This window comes from Aquarana catesbeiana, linkage group LG09, assembly GCF_042186555.1.
Source record: "Aquarana catesbeiana isolate 2022-GZ linkage group LG09, ASM4218655v1, whole genome shotgun sequence".
Lineage (NCBI taxonomy): Eukaryota > Metazoa > Chordata > Amphibia > Anura > Ranidae > Aquarana > Aquarana catesbeiana.
Genome location: NC_133332.1, coordinates 134203820 through 134228031, shown reverse-complemented (window position 1 = coordinate 134228031; position 24212 = coordinate 134203820).

The following is a 24212-nucleotide window of genomic DNA, read 5'->3' as shown; positions in this document are numbered from 1 at the left end:
CTAGTTCAGTCTTCGATGACACAGAACTCAACATTCTTCGCAAAGGTCTCAACTTTGCCCCAAAAAACCCTCCAAACCTTTTTGAGATCTTTTTAGACCTAAATAGGTATATAAGAAATCTCACCCTGAAAAGGTATTTTGCCCTTCGCGAATCACCCTCTGAAGCACCATCCTTATCCACAAGCCCCCCATCTGACAATATTGCACTAAATACGGACAACGCACTCGAAAACTTGGAGAGTCTTTTTCAGGAGGGAGCCTGCGAGGACTATGAATCTGAACCAGAACTCTTAGCCCTCATGGAAAAACAGATCACACACACCGACTTCAAACCCAAGTCTTCCTTCCATCCCCACTGGGCAAAAGGAAAATTCATTCCAATATTCTATGAGATAGTGCTGGACGAAATTAAAAGGATCTGTCAAAAAAATTGTCTCAGTGACAAATCCATAAACATTAAGAACAAAGACCACGAAGTCCCCAAAGAGATCCTTAAGAAATTCCAGAATAGAGAAGACATCATTATTAGGCAAGCTGATAAAGGTGGTGGTCTAGTAATTCAAAATCAAGCTGACTATCTGGCAGAGGCCCTGAGACTCCTTGGAGATACCGACACATATGAGAAACTCCCTGCTGACCCACTACCATCTTTTGCAACCTCCCTCGAAGTCCTATTAAATCAAGCTAAGGATAATGGAGTCATCACGAAAAGCGAACTCCTTTTCCTTAACAAACAGCATCCACTGACTCCCCATTTCTACCATATCCCCAAAATTCACAAGAATCAGACAAATCCACTGGGCAGACCTATTATTGCTGGGATCGACAGCTTAACCAGCAATCTAGGTTGTTATATCGACCACTTCCTACAAGACTTATGCCCCGTACACACGGTCGGATTTTCCGACAGAAAATGTGTGATAGGACCTTGTTGTCGGAAATTCCGACCGTGTGTAGGCTCCATCACACATTTTCCATCAGATTTTCCGACACACAAAGTTTGAGAGCAGGCTATAAAATTTTCCGACAACAAAATCCGTTGTCGGAAATTCCGATGGTGTGTACACAAATCCGATGGATAAAGTGCCACGCATGCTCAGAATAAATAAAGAGATGAAAGCTATTGGTCACTGCCCCGTTTATAGTCCCGACGTACGTGTTTTACGTCACCGTGTTCAGAACGATCGGATTTTCCGACAACTTTGTGTGACCGTGTGTATGCAAGACAAGTTTGAGCCAACATCCGTCGGAAAAAATCCTAGGATTTTGTTGTCGGAATGTCCGAACAAAGTCCGACCGTGTGTACGCCCTATTAGTAATACAACTACCATCATACGTAAAAGATTCCGGACACATGCTCGACATCCTTTCATCATTTTCTTGGCAACCGCATTTCAAATGGCTCTCATTGGATGTCTCTTCTCTCTATACCTCCATCGAACACAAATATGGCATAGAAGCAGCCAAACACTTTCTCTCCAAGAGTAACATACACCCTCTACAGACCAAATTCCTCCTCGACTCCATCGAATTCTGCCTCACTCACAACTACTTCTCCTTCGTGGGTGAGTATTTTCGTCAAACCAAGGGAACTGCCATGGGAGCAAAATTTGCACCTAGCTATGCAAACCTCTTCATGGGCATGTGGGAAGATCTGTTCATCTGGGCCAACAATCCTTTTAAAGATCAGCTCGCCCTCTACACCCGATACATTGATGGCATCCTGATCATTTGGAACGGATCACATATGGATCTAAACAAATTTCTGGAATACTGCAACTCCAATCCTTATGGTATCTCTTTTACCCATGTGGTCGACAACACATCACTTGTCTTTCTGGATTTAGACCTGCAAATCGAGGAAGGCAGCATTATATCCAAAACCCATTTCAAACCTAGTGCTGGAAATTCCTACCTCCACGCCAAAAGTCACCACCATCCCAAATGGATCCGTAACATACCCCACGGGCAATTCTGCGGGCTGAAGAAAACCTGCACTAAGAAAAGTGACTATGAAAAACAGGGATCCATCTTAAAAAAGAAATTTCTTGAGAAGGGTTACGAAGAATTACTCATCAAACCGGCCTTTTACAAATATTGGACCCAGTATGACGAACATCCCTCTGTCACTATGGCAATGGAGGCTAACAAAACAAGCGGCAATAAAAGGACCACCGACAGCAATATCTCCAACCCCATCAGATTCAGTACACAATATAACACCAAAGCATTCGACATACAGAGAGCCATCGAGAAAAATTGGAACATTCTCAAGCAGGATCCCATCCTCAATCCAGTTCTACCACCCAAACCAGTAGTTGTGTTTCGAAAATCCAAAGATCTTAGAAGCCTAATAGCTCCGAGTAGAGTACGAAAACCTCAGAACCAAACCAAGACCCCCACTGGCAATTGGGCATCCATCTTCGACCAGAAAGGCAACTACAAGTGTGGAACCAAAAACTGTGGAGCCTGTGCCTTCATGGCACACCGCAAAAAAGAAATCATGGGGTCCGACGGCCAGTACCACAAAATCAAACAGTTCATCAATTGCGGTACCTCCTATGTAGTCTATGGTCTTATCTGTCCATGTGGTCTTCTGTATGTTGGGCGCACAATACGTCCACTCAGGACAAGATTTAGCGAACACAAATGCAGCATAATCAATGGTAACACGTACCATCAGAGTAAAAATAAAAAATGCCGCAGCTATTCAGTACCTAGGCATTTCAGAGAATGTCATAACAGCAATCCAACAGGCATCAAAGTGTTTGGCATTGAAGCTATCAAAAAAGACGCTGACAATGGGAGGAGATTCAGAAGACTCTGTAAACAAGAATCATTCTGGATTTTCACTCTTGGGTCATTGGTTCCCGATGAAATGAATGAAGATCTAGATATCCACAGTGCCATCTAGATACAGAATATCACCATCATGCTTTGCCCCCCCCTCTATCCTAGCCATCCCCAGCCCCCCCCCCTTATTACCTGTGATCCCCTTCATATCATCACCATCATTCCACCATACGGTAAACCCTGTATACCCTCTCCTGTCCCCGCAGTTTCATGTACACCATTTCTCCTCATATTATCCACCTCTGCTGTTATACAACCCATATAAACCTGTGTGTGTACATGTGTGTGTGTATGTGTATGTATATATGTGTATATGTTTATATATGTATGTATGTGTATATATATATATATATATATATATATATATATATATATATATATATATATATGTATGTGTGTGTGTGTATGTGTATATATGTATATATGTACATGTTCTGCACGAAATACCTCCGGTTCACTATTCAAATCATAGTCACACTTTTCATATCACATTACTTTATATGGCTTAATTGGATTCAATAATAGCCTTTTCATTCATGCCCTCGGACCCACCCCCCAGAGTCTTTTAAACCCCCAGCACAACCTCATCACAAAACCTTTCCTATCCCTAGGCAGCAAGATGCTTTCTATCCAGCCATCAGCTGCCTCAAGGACACCTCCTCCCTCCTCTCCCCCCCCCCCCTTCTGCTGCCAAGATCACACGGCTCTCCACTCCAAAGGATCTCTACAGTTTACAGCTGTGTCTACACACTTCTCCTGAGACAGGTTAGCCACAATGGTCTTTGTAACTTCCTTATCCTGTTAAACCCAGCAGTGTCCATAAGAGCTTGCTTACTTTCCCTGCTCAACTTATGTTTCACTACAGGCACATCTGACAGCCTAACAGGACCGCAAAAAGAAAATACAATCTATTTACATTCTAATTTCATCCATAGGTAGGTGCGTTCTGTCATCAGCCCACCTGTCTGCCACCTCCAATATTTGGTCACCAACACCAGATTATCCCCCTAACGTATCCACTCCCGCCACTCTCCGCTATTGCGTTGCACAAACTACACATTCCCACCCTACCGCCATGACACTGGTTCTACATAGGCACAATACATGCTGTGTAGGGGTGGTCTCCACATGTGTGTGTATGCATGTGGACATGTATATGTGTGCATGTATATATATATATATGTGTGCATATGTGTATATATGTATATATATGTGTACAGATTTATGTGAATATATACATATATTTATTTTGTGCATATTGTTTCTTTATCTATATATATATATGCATATGCGTTTTAGATTTTTATGTACATTTGATATATGCATTTTTGTATATATTTTTGTGGATTTCCATTTGAATGAACACATTTCTGTTTTTGCACAAACCACATGGCCATCTTTGTGCCCCCATTTGTGCTTTCCGTGAACAGGGGCATACCTCCACATATCTGTTCCAGCACAGCGTTTTACATGCTGGCAGAGTTTTTACACGCATGCGCATGTCCTTTGGACAAAAGCACAACCGGTTTTACCATGCGGAGAGACAATATCTCTCAATGTGTCTCAGTGCACTTTTTACTTCATTTACCATCGTCCCCCCCTCATATGCATATATGTTTTTTTTTCTTTTTTTTTTTTTTAATGCATTTACATGCATTTGTATTATGCACGTGTATGTATATGCATGTATGTGTACACGAGTATGTGTGTGTACACTTATGTATGCGTAGATTTTTTCATTTGTATGTATTTAGACTACAATCTCATGTTCTGTGCTTCAAAATCCCACTACCTATCATTAATTCTTTGTACTGATATGGTAATTTTTATTTCTAATATATTTATATTATATACTTTTTATCATTTTATGAATGCATTTTTCAATGTAAACTTATCTTACGTCTCCAGTCTGTAGTGTACGGTATATATTGTTCTTATTTATACCCCATCTAGAACACCTGGGTATGGAACTTGGAATAATCAATTGTCCATCACAGGACACATCCTCCTACTAGCCACACCACCTCTCCCCATATACACATGTCGGCCTACCGACCCATACAGACTGTGCTCCAGTTCTCCTGGCTCTGATGAAGAGGTTTTCCTCGAAACGCGTCAGCATTTCTTAAATACCTGCCTCAATATGGGCACACCCCAATTTTAACTTCCTAGTACTTATTTTGTTACCTGTTTTTCCTTTTTTTTTTATAATATTATGTAGTATTTGTATGATTTTATATCTATATGACTATATGTCTGTATTCTTTTACATAAATAAACCATACATTTCTTGATGTAAGCGTCTGATCACGCGCCTTCCATCCACTTCCTACTAAACAATTTCTCCAGGTACTCCAGTTTCCTCCCACACTCCAAAGACATGCTGGTAGGTTAATTGGCTTCTGTCCAAAATTGGCCCTAGTATATGAATGTGAGTTAGGGACCTTGTATTGTGGGCTCCTTGAGGGCAGGGACCGATGTGAGTGTGCAATATATGTGTGGAGCGCTGCGTAAATTGACGGCGCTATATGGGTACCTTAAATAAATACTAATATAATAGATGTGCATCTTAATGAGACACAATGTACAGGGATATAGGAGAATTGTAGACATGCACCCACACTCACTCAGGATGGACTGGTGTCTTTATTCAACCTTACTAACTATGTAACTATGTAACCACAATGCAGTGAAACATGATTCCAGAAGGTAGCCAAAGGTCCTGTGTAGTTTTTCACTCTCCTCCCTGCCAGAGGAGTACCATGATTTTAGCAATGTCTTTGACTAAGGTCAAGCCGGTAGTTTGCCTCCACACCAGCTGTATGAATTAGCAATTGACCTTCGACCTGGTTCCACTCCCCCTCGTGGCCGGGTTTACCCCTTGTTGGTCTTGGAGGATAAATCCATAAAGGAGTATGTTGCAGACGCACTTTCTTGGGGTTTCATCTGCAAATCCTTGTCTCCTGCTGGTGCTGGTTTCTTCTTTGTGAAGAAGAGGAACGGTGAACTAAGACCTTATATTGATTATAGGGGTCTCAGTCGTTTCACAATTAAGAATGCCTACCCGATCCCGTTGATTATTTGACTGCCTCAAGGGAGCAACGGTTTTCACTAAGCTTGATCTGAGAGGGGCTTACAATCTTGTGAGGATTAAGGAGGGCGACGAGTGGAAAACTGCATTTAATACTAGAACAGGCCATTATGAGTACCTCGTAATGCCTTTTGGCCTTTGTAACGCCCTGGCAGTTTTCCAGGAATTTACTAACAATGTCCCCTAAGATTTATTGCAGTTATGTGTGGTGATTTATCCTGATGATATCCTCATATTTTCCAAGTCCCTGGAGAGCCACCACACAGATGTCTGTCGTGTGCTTCAGTAATTAAGAGAGAAAAATCTCTATTGTAAACTGGAGAAGTGCAAGTTCCATCGGGAACAGGTTCAATTCCTGGGCTATGTCATTTCCACTGCTGGTTTTTCGATGGACCCAGAGAAACTTTCAGCAGTCCTACAGTGGCCTCGACCCGTGGGGTTACGTCCTCTGCAGCGTTTCCTGGGTTTTGCCAATTATTATCGGAAGTTTATTTGTAACTTCTCGTCTCTGGTCAAGCCTCTGACCAATATGACCAGAAAGAACGGTAACCCACAGAGTTGGTCTCCGAAGTCCATTAAGGCCTTTAAAAGTCTCAAGGCTGCCTTTGTTTCTGCTCCTGTGTTGGCACATCCTTATCCTATGTTACCTTTTATCCTTGAGGTTGATGCTTCTGAGACTGGTGTTGGCGCCCTTCTGTCTCAACGTCCTACCTCTGAGATTGCTATGCATCCTTGTGGCTATTTTTCCAAGAAATTGTCACCTGCCGAGTGCAATTACGAGATTGGTGACAGAGAGCTGTTGGCAATCATTTTAGCCCTGAAAGAATGGAGACATCTCCTCGAAGGTACCAATGTGCCGGTTCTCATTCTTACTGACCATAAGAATCTCACATTCTTGTCTGAGGCTAAATGCCTCTCTCCCAGAAATGCGCGATGGGCTCTTTTCTTGTTAAGTTTCAATTACATTATCTCATTCTTACCCGGTACTAAGAATGTAAGGGCTGACGCCTTGTCACAACAATTTTCCTCCACTTCCATGTTGGAGTCGGTTCCAGTTCCTATGATTCCTCCTGATCATATTCTGGCTACGGTTTGCACCAGTCTTACTTCTCCTTTGGGTGGCAAAATTCTTGCTGCTCAGGTCGATGCTCCTCCTGAGAAACCTTGTGACGCCTACATTGTCCCAGAGTGTCTCCGTACTGCCGTGCTCCAGACTTGCCATTCTCCCAAGGCAGCTGGCCACCCTGGTAAGAATCAACTTGTTTGGGCGATTTCCCAACAATTCTGGTGGCCTAGTCTACGTGCTGATGTAACTGCTTTCGTAGCTGCTTGTCTTGTTTGTGCTCAGAGTAAGACTCCATGACACCTTCCAGTGGGTCTCCTACAACCCATTAGAGAGAGGCCCTGGACTCACCTGTCTATGGATTTCATTGTGGAATTGCCCAACTCCCAAGGCAACACAGTTATCCTTATTGTAGTTGACCGGTTCTCAAAGATGTGTCATTGTATTCCACTTAAGAAGTTGCCCACTTCTAAGGAACCGGCTTCCATTTTTGCTCAGGAGATCTTTAGCTTACATGGGCTACCCAAGGTGATTGTCTCAAACAGGTGTAGTCAGTTTGTGTCCTGGTTCTGGCGAGCCTTTTGTGCACAGCTGGGAATTCAGCTTGCTTTCTCCTCTACGTATCACCCGCAGTCTAATGGGGCTGCAGAACAAGCTAAGCAGTCCTTGGAGCAATTCCTACGTTGTTATATTTCTGACCATCACAACAACTAGTCAGACCTATTACCATGGGCAAAGTTTGCTCACAACAGTGCCTTGAATTCTGCTTCCCGATTGTCTCTGTTTATGGCGAATTGTGGTTTCCGACCTTCCATGTTGCCTGACTTGTTTGTTCCGCATTATAGGAGCATCTCCGTGGTCTTCGTTCCACTTGGGCACAAGTCCAGGAGGCTTTGCATCATGCTAATGATAGGTACAGACTCCATGCTGACCGCAGACGCCTGCCTGCACCTTCCTACCATGTTGGGGACAGGGTCTGGCTGTCATCTCTCAACCTCTGACTTCGTGTTCCTTCACTGAATTTCGCACCTCAGTTTATTGGGCCTTTCCGTATCCTTCGCAGGATTAACCCAGTGGCTTACGCGTTGGACCTTCCTCCTAGTATGCGCATCTCAAATGCGTTTCGTGTCTCCTTATTGAAACCGTTGGTCTGCAAACGCTTTACCACCTCGGTGCCACGTCCTCACACTATACAGGTTGAGAACCATGAGGAGTATGAGGTACAATCCATTGTTGACTCCCGTAGGTTCAGTGGGCGCATACAGCACCTGGTGCATTGGAAGGGGTACGGTCCGGAGGAACGCTCCTGGGTCTCATCCTCAGACGTACATGCTCCTGCCCTCCTCTGTGATTTCCATAGATATTTTTCCCTCAAGCCCAGTGGTCCTCCGAGGGGTAGGGGTCATTGAAGAGGGGGGTACTGTCAGGGCTGGCTCAGCCCTTCCTTCTCTGAACTGACCACTCAGCTGTCGGCTAATTGCCAGCTCTCATCTCTTTCCACAGTTAACCAGCTCTTGTGGATCTGCTCATCAATCCTGCCTACTTAAAGATCTCCAGCTCACTTCATTCCTGCCTTCGCCTTGGTCACATCACAAGAAACCATCTCCTGTGTTCCTGTTTAAAGACTGGCTTTGCTGACATCCCTTCTGGCTCCTTATCCTGCTTGCTGTTCCTCTACTTGGATCGCTGACTTCTGGCCTGGCTGATTACCCAATCTGGTTACTGAACTCTGGCTTGGCTGATTACCCGATCTGGTTACTGAACTCTGGCTTGGCTGACTACCCGATCCGGTTACTGGACTCTGGCTATGCTTTGACTATGCTTACTCTATTTACTTTTTTATTTTTTTTAATAAACAAGTGTGGTTTTACTGTACTTCTGCCTCGGTCTGGTTCATGGGTCTCTGACAGATATCCTGTGATGGCAGATAGCACATGTTGACACACTGTGTGCATCTTCAAAATTTGGCTTTCAAATTTTTTTAGAAAAGATATAATAAAAAAAAATTCAAACAAATCTGGACATGGAAATCCTTGTTCGAATGTTTAATTCTGGTTTATGACTACTTACGGTTATATGTTATCTCTTATTCCATACTTCTGTTCATTGTTAGACAGGTCAATTACGGTATATAGTGTTGAGTAGCTACCCATTGTAATAAATATTCTACATCACATTGTTATACGAATTCTTTTGTATTACCAATTTGCAACGACATTGTAAAACATGACTTTTACTGACAATAAAAATTTATTCTGGGAAAAAAAAAAAAAAAAAAATTCAATAAACTTGGGTGCGTTTTATATTCTGCCTAAAAAATCAGTGATGTTTTGGAGTCTTTTTTCCACATCAATGATGTCTTCCTTGATCTTCTGTAAATTCTGATTGCACACCATGATCTCCCCGATGAGGACGTGTGCACTTGCACTTGTGAAATGAGATTCTTCTTCCACAACATACACATCACCTAAAAAAAAAAAACACACCATGTATTAGAAATATGCGGGCATCCATCTATTACCTGAAGCTGTGGTCTCAGACACTCACCTGTTGTGGTCACTATTTCGCCCACTTCATAAACCTCTCGTTCCTCCACATCCTGAGGTTGTGGTTTTGGGATTTCCCCTTTTTTAGGAGGTTGTGGGTCCCTGGTGTCCTCTGATGTCCCAATTCTTTTCTCCCCTATGTGAATAAAAAATAGATATACTTAGCACACAGATATTTGAGGCAAGAAATAGGAATAAGAAACTTTGCTTGGAAGTGTTGTACAATTGTCTGTTTTGTCAGAGTTCCAAGCTGAAGACATGATTTTTTCCCTTTATTAAAGCTGGAATACTTACCTTTTTTGGTAAATTTTCACACATGGAGACACCCCTAGTATCCACTGGAGCACCTGTGTGGGACACCCTAAAAAGTTTGTTCTGGTGTCCCACACTAGTGCTCATGCGTCCAGATGTGTAAACAGCTGCTGAGTGTCCTCTCCTTAAACTGAATCAAGTTTGCATTTCATTCTAGTTACAAAACCATCTAGACAACAATGTACTAAACTTCTTTTAATCCAAATAGGCATGAACAAATGTAATTAACCTGCATCTGCCAAAAACATTGTATTAGTGGGCGAACGAACAATGTTTACTAGGAACGATTTACTGTGCCCATGAACCTGAAACTTGTCATTTTAAACTGTATGACAGTAAAGAAAAGCACATGAAGCAGCATGGACGTAATAAGAATATTAGTAACACACGACAAATACTTACTTGTTTGCAGCACTCTCTTGATGCTTCTGTACTGATCCTGCTCCCTCAATTTGAAGTCTGACCATTGTTTCCTCGGTTGCTTCTTGGATCGCTGTACCCCAAAATTCTTCTGAAGACTTTTCACAACTTTAGTCATGATCTTGGCCTTTCTAACATTTGAGTTTGGGTAACGTCCATGCTTTCCATCATAGTCGGCCCTCTTCAAGATGTCCACCATCTCCACCATCTCTACAAAGGACATATTAGAGGCCTTAAATCTCCTCCGGGATCGGGAGGTTCATGGCTCTGGGCTTTTGTCGTTGCTGCTGTCTTCATGCACCTGTTGTCTCTCCGCCATGTGCTCTCCCACTGCACCAAAACACAAGGGGTGGGGAATATACTATAAAGAAGGTCAGGGGAGCGAAGTTTCACGCATGAGCAGTGTATATAAAGCATAACATGTGTGTGTCGTACATACGATCTGTGAGCGGAGGAGTAGCGGAAGCTCCGATCATTCTAACGAAGGTACAATTTTAACTTGGGGCATCAGTGGCCTATACTGCTTATAGATTGAGGCCTATATTGAGACAAGATTATACGAGTTTAGCCTGACATTAGGGTTTGTCTTGAGTTGTGTCTTGCAGATAAAATGGATAGATTCAACGATCATGATTTCCTCCCCCAATTAATTGATTTGTACAGAGAGCTGCCCTGTCTGTGGCAGACAAAACACCCCTTTTATACAAATTGACTAAAGAGGAAGGCAGCACTGGATAAATTGCTGGAATTTGTGAAGCCACAGATCCCCACAGCAGACATCAACTATATTAAATGCAAAATTGGTGGCCTGAGGAACACATATAATAAGGAGAGCAAGAAGGTCCAGGATTCCCAGAGATCAGGAGCAGCAGCAGATGACATTTATGTCCCCAGGCTGTGGTACTACGACAGACTGCGATTTCTGTCAGACCAGACTGAAATCAGGTCATCACTCTCAACCCTTCCTTCCACTCTTCCTTCCACCCCAGCTGAGGCTTCCGACATCCAACCTGGGCCTTCCACCCAGGAAGAAGATGTGGAGAAGCCCAGCTTTAGTCAGGTATAGCATTGTTCAACATATTCTCAAGATTGTGTGATTGATGAACAATAAACTAAAACTATGTCCCTTTTTCATACACAGGAAATCCTCAGCCAGGAGGAGGCTGTAGAAAGTGGCAGCCAGGAGGTGGCAGGGGAAAGTGGCAGCCAGGAGGTGGTGGGGAAAGTGGCAGCCAGGAGGTGGCTGGGTCCAGTAGCCTGACCAAATACCATGTCCCTCCCTTCTGCCTTCAACAAAAAAGGGAAGGAGAAGAGCGTGGAGGAGTCAGCACTTGGGTTAATTTGGCAGTCTTCTGCGGCCCTCAGAACCACCCCCAGTCTTCTTAAGGCCTATGCCTGCATGGCTGCCAACAAAATGCAGGAAATGAAGGAGGGCCAATACCTCTTTTGTGAGGAAGTGATATATATGGCCCTAAATAAGGGGTTGAAGGGTGAACTCACAAGCAAAACCCACCTGTGTGAGTTGGACTATCCTCCTCCTCCTCCTTCTCCACCTCCTCCACCTCCTCCACCTCCTCCACTTCCTGCCACAACTCCAACACCAGAGCTGCAAGGAAGACAATAGAGGAGTCCTGGACCGCATTGTGCTCCCTATTAAATGGACTCCTCAGGCTCCCAATTTTGCCTATCCAATAGTTGATGTGAGCCCTGGGGTACAAAGGCTTTGCTAATTTCACCAGTTTATCCAGCATTGCCTTCCTATTTATTTTGTTATGACCCCTAATAAATGTATATTTTTTTCTTAAATCATTGGCTATGTGTTATAATTAAAAAAGGACAGTTTGTTTGTGAGTAGGCAGGTACATTTCAAAAATACAATGTCAAATTAACAAGGGACACCAACACCAACCAATCTCTTTGAGGTTAAAAAATACAAGATAATAATGGTGTTGTGGTAACTTGACACACAAAATGAGAAAAAATATTATGGAGATCACTAGAAAAAAAATAAAAACCAGGAGATCTTGATTTTAAAAAAAAGATAAGATCACTATAAACAAAAATTATAAACATTATTCTGGAGTTCTGGCGAAAAAATAAAAAATATTATTCATGAGATCACAAGAAATAATAAAGAAATCAGAACTCTGTGTGAATATCACCAGCAAAACAACTTCATAATTCTAGCATTATAAAATAGAAGAGAATGCGCTGCATTTAAAGATTTCAAAATTTGCAGCGTGACGAATATGCTATCTCCATTACGAACGCTAGTTTTACCAGACCGAGCACTTCCATCTCGTACTTGATTCAGAGCATGTGTGGAATGTGTGAGCATGTGTGGAATTTTGTGCGTCGGAATTGTGTACACACGCTCGGAATTTACGACAACGGATTTTGTTGTCAGAAAATTTGAGAACCAGCTTCCAAATTTTTGTTGTCGGAAATTCCAACAAAAAATGTCCGATGGAGCCTACACACAGTCAGAATTTCTGACAACAAGCTCCCATCGAACATTTGTTGTCGGAATGTCCGATCATGTGTACGCGGCATAAGTGGGAATTTCACATAAGAGGAAGATGTCCTATTTACAGAAGGGAACTATTCCAAATCCTTCAGTGGGCACAAACAAAAAGATATAAGCATTTTGAATACAATGCACAATTCCCTCAATGAACTGTAGCTCCCCAGTTTCGTCAGCATTTATGCAGCCCCAGACCATGACACTACCACCACCATGCTTGACTGTAGGCAAGACACACTTGTCTTTGTACTCCTCACCTGGTTGCCGCCACACACGCTTGAACCAAATAAGTTTATCTTGGTCTCATCAAACCACAGGACATGGTTCCAGTAATCCATGTCCTTAGTCTGCTTGTCTTTAGGAAAATTTTTGCGGGCTTTCGTGTGCATCATCTTTAGAAGAGGCTTCCTTCTGGGACAACAGCCATGCAGACCAATTTGATGCAGTGTGCGACCTATGGTCTGAGCACTGACAGGCTGACCCCTTCAACCTCTGCAGCAATGCTGGCAGCACTCATACATCTATTTCCCAAAGACAACACTCAACTTCTTTGGTCAACCATGGCGAAGCCTGTTCTGCGTGTAACCGCTATATGGTCTTGGCCACCGTGATGCAGCTCAGTTTCAGGGTCTTGGCAATCTTCTTATATCCTAGGCCATCTTTATGTAAAGCAACAATTCTTTTTTTCAGATCCTCAGAGTTCTTTGCCATGAGGTGCCATGTTGAACTTCCAGTGATCAGTATGAGAGAGTGAGAGCAATAACACCAAATTTAACACACCTACTCACCATTCACACCCGAGACTGTGTAACACTAATGAGTCAAATGACACCGGGGAGGAAAAATGGCTAATTGGGCCTAATTTGGACATTTTCACTTAGGGGTGTACTCACTTTTGATGTCAGTGGTTTAGACATTAATGGCTGTGTGTTGAGTTATTTTGAGGGGACAGAAAATGTACACTGTTATACAAGCTGTAAACTCACTACTTTATATTGTAGCAAAGTGTAATTTCTTCAGTGTTGTCACATGAAAAGATAGAATAAAATATTTACAAAAATGTGAGGGGTGTACTCACTTTTGTGAGATACTGTAAATTACAAAGTAAATCAAAGCCACAGCTGACTGTGTTTCACCTCCTCCCACCCAGTACACAGATATTGCAGGCAGTGCTAACTCTCCCCACAACCAGTATACAGACACTGTAGGCAGTGTTTTACCTCCAACGCCCAGTACGCATATATTGCAGGCAGTGCTAAGCTAGGGTTTGGGTCAACCTGAGGTAAGCTATCACATGATAGAAAGCTACAGGCCCAATAATTTGCAGCTGAGGAATTTCCTGTCTCATATCCGCACATATCAACGTAGTGTGGAGGCTGGTGGCTTCATTGATTTAAAATTGACCACCCAGCCATGTGACCATGTGTCAGGGAAACGGCCGTAGAACATGTAAACATGTTACCAGCCCCCATCAAGGCCGCATCTGTGCATTGGCACACGCAGATACACGATGGCACGAACAAGTACATGCAGATGCACGACGGTGCTAACCAGAGTGTGCGCACAGTGTGACAGATGCTGGTGCCCACTGGCCTATATTAACCTGCGGCTGAGACCTCTGGATTTCTGGATTATTGTCAGCTTCCTGTGTTCCCTGTGCTTTTGTGTATCCTGATCTTTGACCTCCCATTACCAACCCGGCTTGCCTTGACCTGGTTATCCTGATCTTCTGGTTCGACACATGGCTTGTTCTCTGACTTCGCTCCTGCTTTATCTGTTGTGTTTGACCTTGGCTTAGCTTACTGATTCTGCTACCTACTGATCTTACTGTGTATGACCCCTGGCCTAGCTCCTGGTTCTGCTTCCGGTCTGCCCAACTGTTAGGTATGTCTGGTACTAACCAAGAATGCCTGCCCTACAGTGCATCCAGCTTGTTCCTGCTACTTCTTGGTGATCAGCTCTTCAGACCACAGCAACTAGCAAGCCATGCTTCTTTGGGCACTACCTTCCCTGTGCCACCTTCAGGGATGCACTGCACTTAGCCACAATGGGAGCTCCCTCAGCACCTCGGCCTCCCACCTGATATGTGATAGTATAATCCAGCCATCATCAGAGGATGACGGATCCCATTGGAGGCTCTGTGCCAGCAGGTCACAGCTGTACAAAGACTTCAGGAAGGCTACTTCCAGCTGGAGGGTTGTCTACAGCATCTGGTTGTGACACCACCTTCCAGGGACACTGGGCCATCTATTGCCAGTCCAGCCTCAGCTGTTCCTGTCCAAGAGCGAACCACCACTACATATACTGTGCTAGTGCCTCCCCCAGAGCCATGGGTACCAACCCCTGAATGGTTCTCCAGAGAATGGGAAAAGTTCTGAGCTTTTAAGAATTCCTGTTTGCTGTACGTGGACCTACAACCAAGGACTTTCTCTATTGAACCAGTAAAGGTGGGGTTCATTATTTCCTAATTATCTGATGAACCCCCCTGGTTTGGGCTCACAGCCTGTTGGAACCGAAGAGTTCTGTCATCAACTCTGTGGAGTCGTTCTTTGAAGCCATGGCACAATTGTATGATGACCCGCAGAGTGTGGCCACTGCTGAAGCTGTCTTGCATACATTACAGCAGGGACGACGTCCAGTGGAGGACTACACAGTGGATTTCTGCAAATGGTCCGCTGACACAGAATGGAATGAAGCAGCCCTAAGATATCAATACTGGCAAGGATTGGCTGAATCCCTCAAAGATCAGCTGGCAAGAGTAAAGACTCCAGCTACACTGGAGGGCCTCGTTCAATTAGCCATTCAACTCGATAGACGTCTACGAGAGCGATCTGAAAGATCCCAAGCCTTCAGTCCCACCTGGATGTTGCCTAGAGTCCCCTCTTCTCCAGCAGCTGTGCCTCCTATTACATCAATGTCTAAAGTTGAACCCATGCAGATTGGCTTGGTCCGCTCAGCTCTAACTCCAGAAGAAAGACTCCATCATTGGCAAGCTAACCTTTGCCTTTACTGTGGGGGGAACTGAGCATTTCTTATGTAATTGCCTCATAAGACCTAGTAAGCCATCTCCACGTATTTCAGTATACTTTCAGGTTTCAGGATCCTCCCCATCTCATCTTGTTCTCCTTGTCTCATTGAAGGTGGCGGAAGAGGAAGTCCAGCTTCTGGAAATAATTGCAGGGCCTGCAGCTGTTTTCTGGACTTGACCCTGGCAAAGAAACTTGGCATTTCCCTTTATTGTAAGAAGCAGCGACTAAAAGTTCACCTAGCTGATGGTTCCATGTCCAGTTCTGAGCCTGTCACAAAAGAGATTGCACCTCTCTTCCCCTTGACTGAATATGGTGATCAAGAGTTCATACGGTTTGATGCTCTGAGCTCACCCGTGTTCCCGGTCATTTTAGGAATCCCATGGCTGCAGGCGCATAATCTGCAAATTAACTGGTTCAAGAAAGAAGTCCTATTTTCCTCTTCTTACTGCCAGCAGCTTTGTTTTACTCCCATGGCCCGGGATTCTACTAGTTGCTTGGCCTTCCAACCAGGATCCAGTGCCAAACAGAATGTACCACCTGCTTACCAGGAGTTCCTGGATGTCAAGAAAAAAGACAATGTTCTTCCTCCTCACCGGCCATATGGCTGTCCAATTGAGCTACTTCCAGGTTCTGAGATCCCCTTTGGCCACATATTCCCTCTCTCAGAAATGAAGCTCAAAACATTACGGTTATAACTTGATGAGAATTTAGAGAAGGGGTTCATCAGCTCCTCTTATGCTGGCGCCGGTATATTCTTTTGGAGAAAAAAGATAAGACACTAAAACCATTTGTGGACTACAAGGAGCTAAATAAGATCTAAAAACGTTACCCGCTCCCTCTTATCCCAGAACGCTTTCAAAGGTTCCGTACTGCCGACCTAAATTCAACCTACGAGGTGCCTTCAACCTTGTCTGCATTTGTGAAGGTGACGAGTGGAAGACGGCATTCAGAACACAGTTCGGGCACTTTGAATACTTGGTAATGCCATTCGGACTTTGTAATGTACCAGCCATGTTCCCGCAACTGGTTAACAACATCTTTCTGGAATATATGGATAACTTTGTCATCATCTACCTTGACAACATTCTCCTTTTTTCAGCTACTCTGGAACTCCACAGAATGCATATGTAGAAAGTATTGTCTACCTTGAGGAAGCATGAACTATATGTAAAAGCCGAGAAATGTGACTTTGAAAGTTAATTCAGTTTTTGGGACTTATCATTTCTACAGAGGGAATCACCATGGATCCACAAAAAGTGAAAGCTATCCTGCAATGGCCGGCTCCAGCTGTTAAAGAGTGTCCCAAGGTTTGTGGTCTTTGACAAACCAAAGTCTTTGTTCATTTCAGCTCCAGTTCTTCAGCACCCTGATCCTGCTCTACCCTACGTCTTAGAGGTTGATGATTCAGAGGTGGCCACAGGGGCAATTGTGTATAAGCGCCAGGGATATAAGGAATTACTTCACCCCATAGCCTTTTCCTCACATAAAATGAGCCAGCCAGAAAGGAACTACAATGTCAGGGACTCAGAGCTATTGGCCATATAGACAGCCCTGAAGGGTTCTGCACACCCTATTATGATTTTCAAAGACTACAAGAACCTGGAGTACCTTAGAATGGCCAAGTGTTTAAAACCCAGACAGGCTCAATGGGCGTTGTTTTTCTCCAGGTTCAACTTCCATATTACCTACCGGCCAGGGTAAAAGAATGGGAAGGCCGATGCCCTGTCCTGGATGTTTCCTGACACTCCAAAGGAAACAACACCTCGCACAATTCTGTCAACCCAGAACCTTTTGCTAATCCAACACAACCTAAAGGCATCAATCGAACAAGTCTCAATCCAGTGCACAGAACCGGAAGCATCTTCCTTAAGAAATCAGGAGTTCCTGTGGCACCAGGATAAGACTTTTGTCCCACAACAAGCCAGACTGCAGGTCCTGAAAACTTTGCATGACCACCAACGTGCTGGCCATTTCGAGGTTCGGAAGACAACTGAACTCATTCAATGAACCCTGTAGTGGCCCACCTTGAAACTGGACTGTAGGAGGTATGTGAATTTCTGTGCCATCTGTCAGCATAACAAAGGGTCCAATGCTAAATCTTGGGGTCTGTTAAGGCCATTACCAGTCCAGGAACAACCATGGAAAAAAATATCAATGGACTCTATAGTGGACTTGCTTCCGTCAGAAGGGTGCACAACCATTTTTGTGGTAGTGGACCACCTGTCCAAAATGGCACACTTCCTGCCTATGATAGGCATGCCTTCCACTGTGGACACAGCAGATATCTTCATTACCTGCTTGCCGACCAGTGCATGATGATATACATCAGCACAATGGCACGGCTGCGCAAATGGGTGTACAGGTACGTCCCCTTTAAGAAGCGGCATTGTGGGCATGCGCACGCCCACTGTGTGCTCCGTGACCTTGCCCGCGTGACCCATGGACTTGATGTCTGCCGGTGTCCCGTGATTGTGTCACGGAGCGTCAGAACGAGGAGATGCCTATGTAAACAAGGCATTTCTCCAATCTGCCTAGTGACAAGACAGAGATCTACTGCTCCCTGTCATTGGGAGCAGTGATCACTGTCATGTCCTAGGTAGCCCTTTCCCCCACAGTTAGAATCACTCCATAGGACACACTTAACCCCTTGATCGCCCCCTAAAGTTTAACCCCTTGCCTGCTTTTGTCATTTACACAGTAATCAGTGCATTTTTATAGCACTAATCGCTGTATTAATGACAATGGTCCCAAAATAGTGTCAAAAGTGTTCGATGTGTCCGTCATAATGTCATAGTCATGATAAAAATTGCAGATCGCCACCATTACTAATAAAAAAAATAATAAATAAATAATGCCATAAAAATGCCATAAATCTATCCCCTATTTTGTAGATGCTATAACTTTTGCGCAAACCAATCAATATACGCTTATTGCAAAATTTTTACCAAAAATATGTAGAAAAATACATATCATCCTAAACTGAGGGAAAAATTTGTTTTTTTGTATATTTTTAGGGGATTTTTATTATAGCAGGTAGAAGGTAAAAAACATTGCTTTTCTTTTCGAAATTATTGCTCTTTTTTGTTTATAGCGCAAAAAATAAAAAACGCAGAGGTGATCAAATACCACCATAAGAAAGCTCTATCTGTGGGAAAAAAAGGACGTCAGTTTTGTTTTGGTGCAACATCGCACGACCGTGCAATTGTCAGTTAAAGAGACGCAGTGCCATATCGCAAAAAGTGCCATATCGCAAAAAGCACTCTGGTCAGGAAGGGGGTAAATTCTTCCGGGGCTGAAGTGGTTAAAGAAATAGTCAGACTACATGGTTTACCTGACAACATTGTTTCCAATAGAGGGGTACAGTTTACTTCTAGATTTTGGAGAAGTGTTTGTAGAATCCTGGCAATTGAGGTGTGCATATCCTCTGCCTATCACCCACAGAGTAATGGTCAAACTGAAAGAACAGACCAAACTCTAGAACAATATCTATGATGCTTCTGTTCTTTCTCCCAATATGACTGGTTCTCATTACTACCGTCCACTAAATTTGCTTATAACTCTGTGCATGCTGCACCCAGTCACCCTTCTGGGCGAATTATGGATTTCATCCTTCGTTTCTGCCCAACACCATCCCTGAAGCCTCATTGCCAGCAGTTCAGGACAGGATAACCTTCATTCAAACTAATTACCAAACTCTCCGGGAAACCATGCATAAGGCTCAAGAAGACTTTAAGAGTCAGTATGACAGGAAGAGAAGAAGTAATCCTAGCTTCAAGGTTGGAGACAAGGTATGGCTCTCTTCTATTAACCTCAAGCTGTCTTGTCCTTCCAGGAAACTGGGGCCAAAGTTGGTTGGTCCATTTTAAATTGACCACTTCAATATCAGGCACTTTCCCCCCTTCCTGCCCAGGACAATTTTTAGCTTTCAGCGCTGTCGCACTTTGAATGACAATTGCGTGGTCATGCAACACTGTACACAAACTTAATTTTAATAATTTTCTTCCCACAAATAGAGCTTTCTTTTGGTGGTATTTGATCACCTCTGTGGTTTTTAATTTTTGCGCTATAAACAAAAAAACTACAATTTTGAAAAAAAAACTGATGGGCACTGATAGGCGGCACTGATAGGCAGCACTGATGGCACTGATAGGCGGCACTGATGGCACTGATGGGCGGCACTGATGGCACTGAAAGGCGGCACTGATGGGCACTGATAGGTGGCACTGGATAGGCTGCACTGATGAGGAGTAGAGATGGGCTGTCTATTCGGGTCGAACATGAGTTCAACTCGAACATTGGCTGATCGCCCGTTCCCTGAATAGCGAACAATTTGGGGTGTTCGCGGCAAATTCGAAAGCCGCGGAATATCCTTTAAAAGTCTATGGGATAAATCAAAAGTGCTAATTTTAAAGGTTAATATGCAAGCTATTGTCATAAAAAGTGCTTGGAGACCTGGGTCCTGCCCCAGGGGACATGTATCAATGAAAAAAAGTTTTAAATAGCCTTTTTTTTCAGGAGCAGTGATTTTAATAATGCTTAAAGTGAAACAATAAAAATTAGATATTCCTTTAAATTTCGTACCTGGGGGTGTCTATAGTATGCCTGTAAAGTGGCGCATGTTTCCCGTGTTTACAACAGTCTTAGAGCAAAATGACATTTCTAAAGGAAAATAAAGTCAGTTAAAAGTACTAGCGGTAGCGCCGGCAGCTATAATGAATTGTCGGGTCTCTGCAATACTCATAAAAGCCATTGAAAAAAACGGCCTGGGATTCCCACACAGTGCATTACCAGGCCCTTTGGGTCTGGTATGAATATTAAGGGAAACCCCGAACCAATATTAAAAAAAAATGTGTGGGGGTCCCCCCAAATTCCATACCAGGCTCTTCAGGTCTGGTATGGATATTAAGGGGAACCCCGTGCCAAAATGTTTTAAAAAATGGCGTGGGGTCCCCCCAAATTACATACCAGGCCCTTCAGATCTGGTATGGATTTTAAGGGGAACCCCGTGCCAAAATTAAAAAAAAAATTGCGTGGGGTCCCCCTAAAAATCCATACCAGACCCTTATCCGAGCACGCAACCTGGTAGGCCGCAGGAAAAGAGGAGGGGACGAGAGAGCGTCCCCCCTGAACCATACCAGGCCACATGCCCTCAACATGGGGAGGATGTCCCCATGTTGATTGGGACAAGGACCTCATCCCCACAACCCTTGCCCGGTGGTTGTGTGGGTCTGCAGGCGGGGGGTTATCGGAATATGGAAGCCCCTTTAACAAGGGGACCCCACAGATCCTTGCCCCCATGTGAAATGGTAATGGGGTACAACTGTACCCCTACCAGTTCACAAAAAAAGTGTCAAAAATGTTAAAAAAGACAAGAGACGGTTTTTGACAATTCCTTTATTAATATCTTCTTCTTTACTTGCTTCTTCTTCCATCATCTTCTGGTCATCATTCGCTTTTCTTCCTCCATCTTGTTCTTCCCTCGCTTCTTGCTCTTCTTCCTCCAATCCTCTGCTTCTTCTTTCGTTCTTCTCGTTCGCATCTTCCTCCGGCTTCTTCTTCCCAGATTCGTTCTCCGGACAATCCGCATGTATGGGAGGTTGCCACTTTGTGACGCTTCTGTTCTTCTGACAGTTCTTATATAACTGAGGGCGGGGCCACCCGGTGACTCCGGCCCCCTCTGACACACAGGGACTTCACTGGGACTTCCCTATGGCTTTCCCCGTAAAGTCAGAGGAGGGCGGGGTTACCCTCAGTTATATAAGAATTGTCAGAAGAACAGGAGTGTCACACAGCGGGAACCTCCCATGGATGCGGATCATCCTAAGAACAAAGCGGGGAAGAAGAAGAAGCCGGAGGAAGATGCAGATGAGAAGACTGAAGGAAGAAGCAGAGGATCAGAGGAAGAAGCAGAAAAAGTGTGGGAAGAACAAGATGGAGGAAGAAAACCGAATGAAGACCAGAAGAAGATGAAAGAAGAAGCGGGGAAAGAAAAAGACATTAGGAATTGTCAAAAACCGTCTCTTGTCTTTTTTAACATTTTTGACACTTTTTTTGTGAAATGGTAGGGGTACATCTGTACCCCATTACCGTTTCACACAGGGGGGGCTGGGATATGGGGGTCCCCTTGTTAAAGGGGGCTTCCAGATTCCGATAAGCCCCCCACCCGCATACCCCCACAACCACCGGGCAAGGGTTGTGGAGATGAGGCCCTTGTCCCCATCAACATGGGGACATCTTCGCCATGTTGAGGGCATGTGGCCTGGTACGGTTCAGGAGGGGGGCTGCCTCTCTTGTCCCCCCTCTTTTCCTGCGGCCTACCAGGTTGCGTGCTCAGATAAGGGTCTGGTATGGATTTTTAGGGGGACCCCCACGCCATTTTTTTTAAAAATGTTGGCACGGGGTTCCCCTTAAAATCCATACCAGACCTGAAGGGTCTGGTATGGATTTTGAGAGGGACCCCATGCCATTTTTTTTATTTTGGCGCGGGGTTCCCCTTAATATCCATACCAGACCTGAAGGGCCTGGTATGGAATTTCGGGGGACCCCCACGTATTTTTTTTATTTTGGTTCGGGTTTCCCCTTAATATTTGTACCAGACCCAAAGGGCCTGGTAATGCACTGTGGGGGAATCTCAGGCCATTTTTGTCAATGACTTTTATGAGTATTGCAGAGACCCGACAATTCATTATAGCTGCCGGTGCTACCGCTAGTACTTTTCTTTTTAAATTCAATCATCTTTATTTGATTCATCATAGTATACAACTTTATCAAATATCAAATCTTTTTAAAAGAAAAATACCACATTTATAAGAAGCACACATAATAGGAGCATGAAATAAAGGGAGGAGTTTAAAACAGAGAATAAATGCAAATACAAAAAAGAAATACCATATATACCTCCCCTCACCAATATCTATCTTCCTCTCTATTTCTCTTACCCCCCCTCTTCCCCTCCCACCCCACCCTTTCCTCGTCCCACCTATCTTAACCTATGTCAACATCTGTGATCGTAAGGTCGATGCCCTCCTTATTTCCTTACATTGGGTATCCCATTTCTTCCAACCAAGGTCTCCAAAGTTTTTTAAATTCCTTCAGGTTCCCTCTCTTTGTATATACTGCCTTTTCCTTCCACATTGTTTCAGTTACAGTTTTAATCCACTCATCCTTCAGGGGGGGGTTCTTGCCTGCCATCTCTGTGCAATTAACTTCCTTGCTTGGAAGAGACATCTCTGAACTATTTTGGTTTTAGAATTTCCTTTACCTATACTCTCTCCTACTCCCAGAATACATAGTTTCGGGTCCATTTTAAGTTCTAAGGAAAAGATCTTATTTAGAGTCTCCAATATCTCAGACCAATACCGGAATAGTTTAGGACACTTCCACATCATATGCATCAGGTCTCCCACATCCTGGCATCTGGGGCATTTAGCATCTATCCTCCGTCCAAATTGAAATAACCTTTTAGGGGTATAATATGTCCTGTGGAGTAACATCAGATATGAGACTTTCTGGGCAGGTGAGACCGACACCTGATGTCCTCCTGCCAGTATCTCTCTCCACTGTCCATCTGAAAATGAACCCAAGTCCCTTTCCCATTTACTTCTACTTTTAAGTTTTTCCGGGGTCTCTATGCTACTTTTACATATATGTGGGTAGATTTCAGCTATAGACCCACTATGTCCTCTCTGATCACCCATTTTTTGAAGTATGGGGGAGTTATTCCAGGATGGTCCCTGACCCCCAAAACTGTGTATTTAGGGCATGTTTGATTTGTATATATTTATATGCAGACCAATCCGGTATATTGAATTCCTCCTTCAATTACAGGAATGATTTTAAGGAATTTTGACTATATAGCTGGGCTAGTTTGTTTATTCCTTTTTTTTCCCACACTTTTATTTTCTCAATTGCTCGTAGTTCTTTTAAATTCTTATTATCCCACAGGGGGGCGCATTTGGTCAAACCACCCATTCCTTTCATGGCTTTAATAGAGCTCCAGACTTTTATTATTAATTTAATCGTGGGTGTTCTATATACAAAAGAGTTTGCCTCCAGTACCTCTATCACAGTCCTATGGGGGGCTCCCATGATCATCAATCCTTCACTATTAGATCCTTTAAGGACCAAACTTCTCCCCAATTGCTGTAATTGGGCTGCTAGAAAATAACTTTGCGGGTGAGGTACTGCTAAGCCCCCTTCTCGCGAGGGGAGTTGTAGGGTTTGTAAACTTATCCTAGGGGACCCCCCTTTCCATATAAGATCTCTTAATATTGTGTCTATTTTATTAAACCATTTCCTACTTATCCATATTGGCGAGTTCTGCATCACATACAGTAGTTGGGGGAGCCATAGCATTTTAATCAGATTACACCTT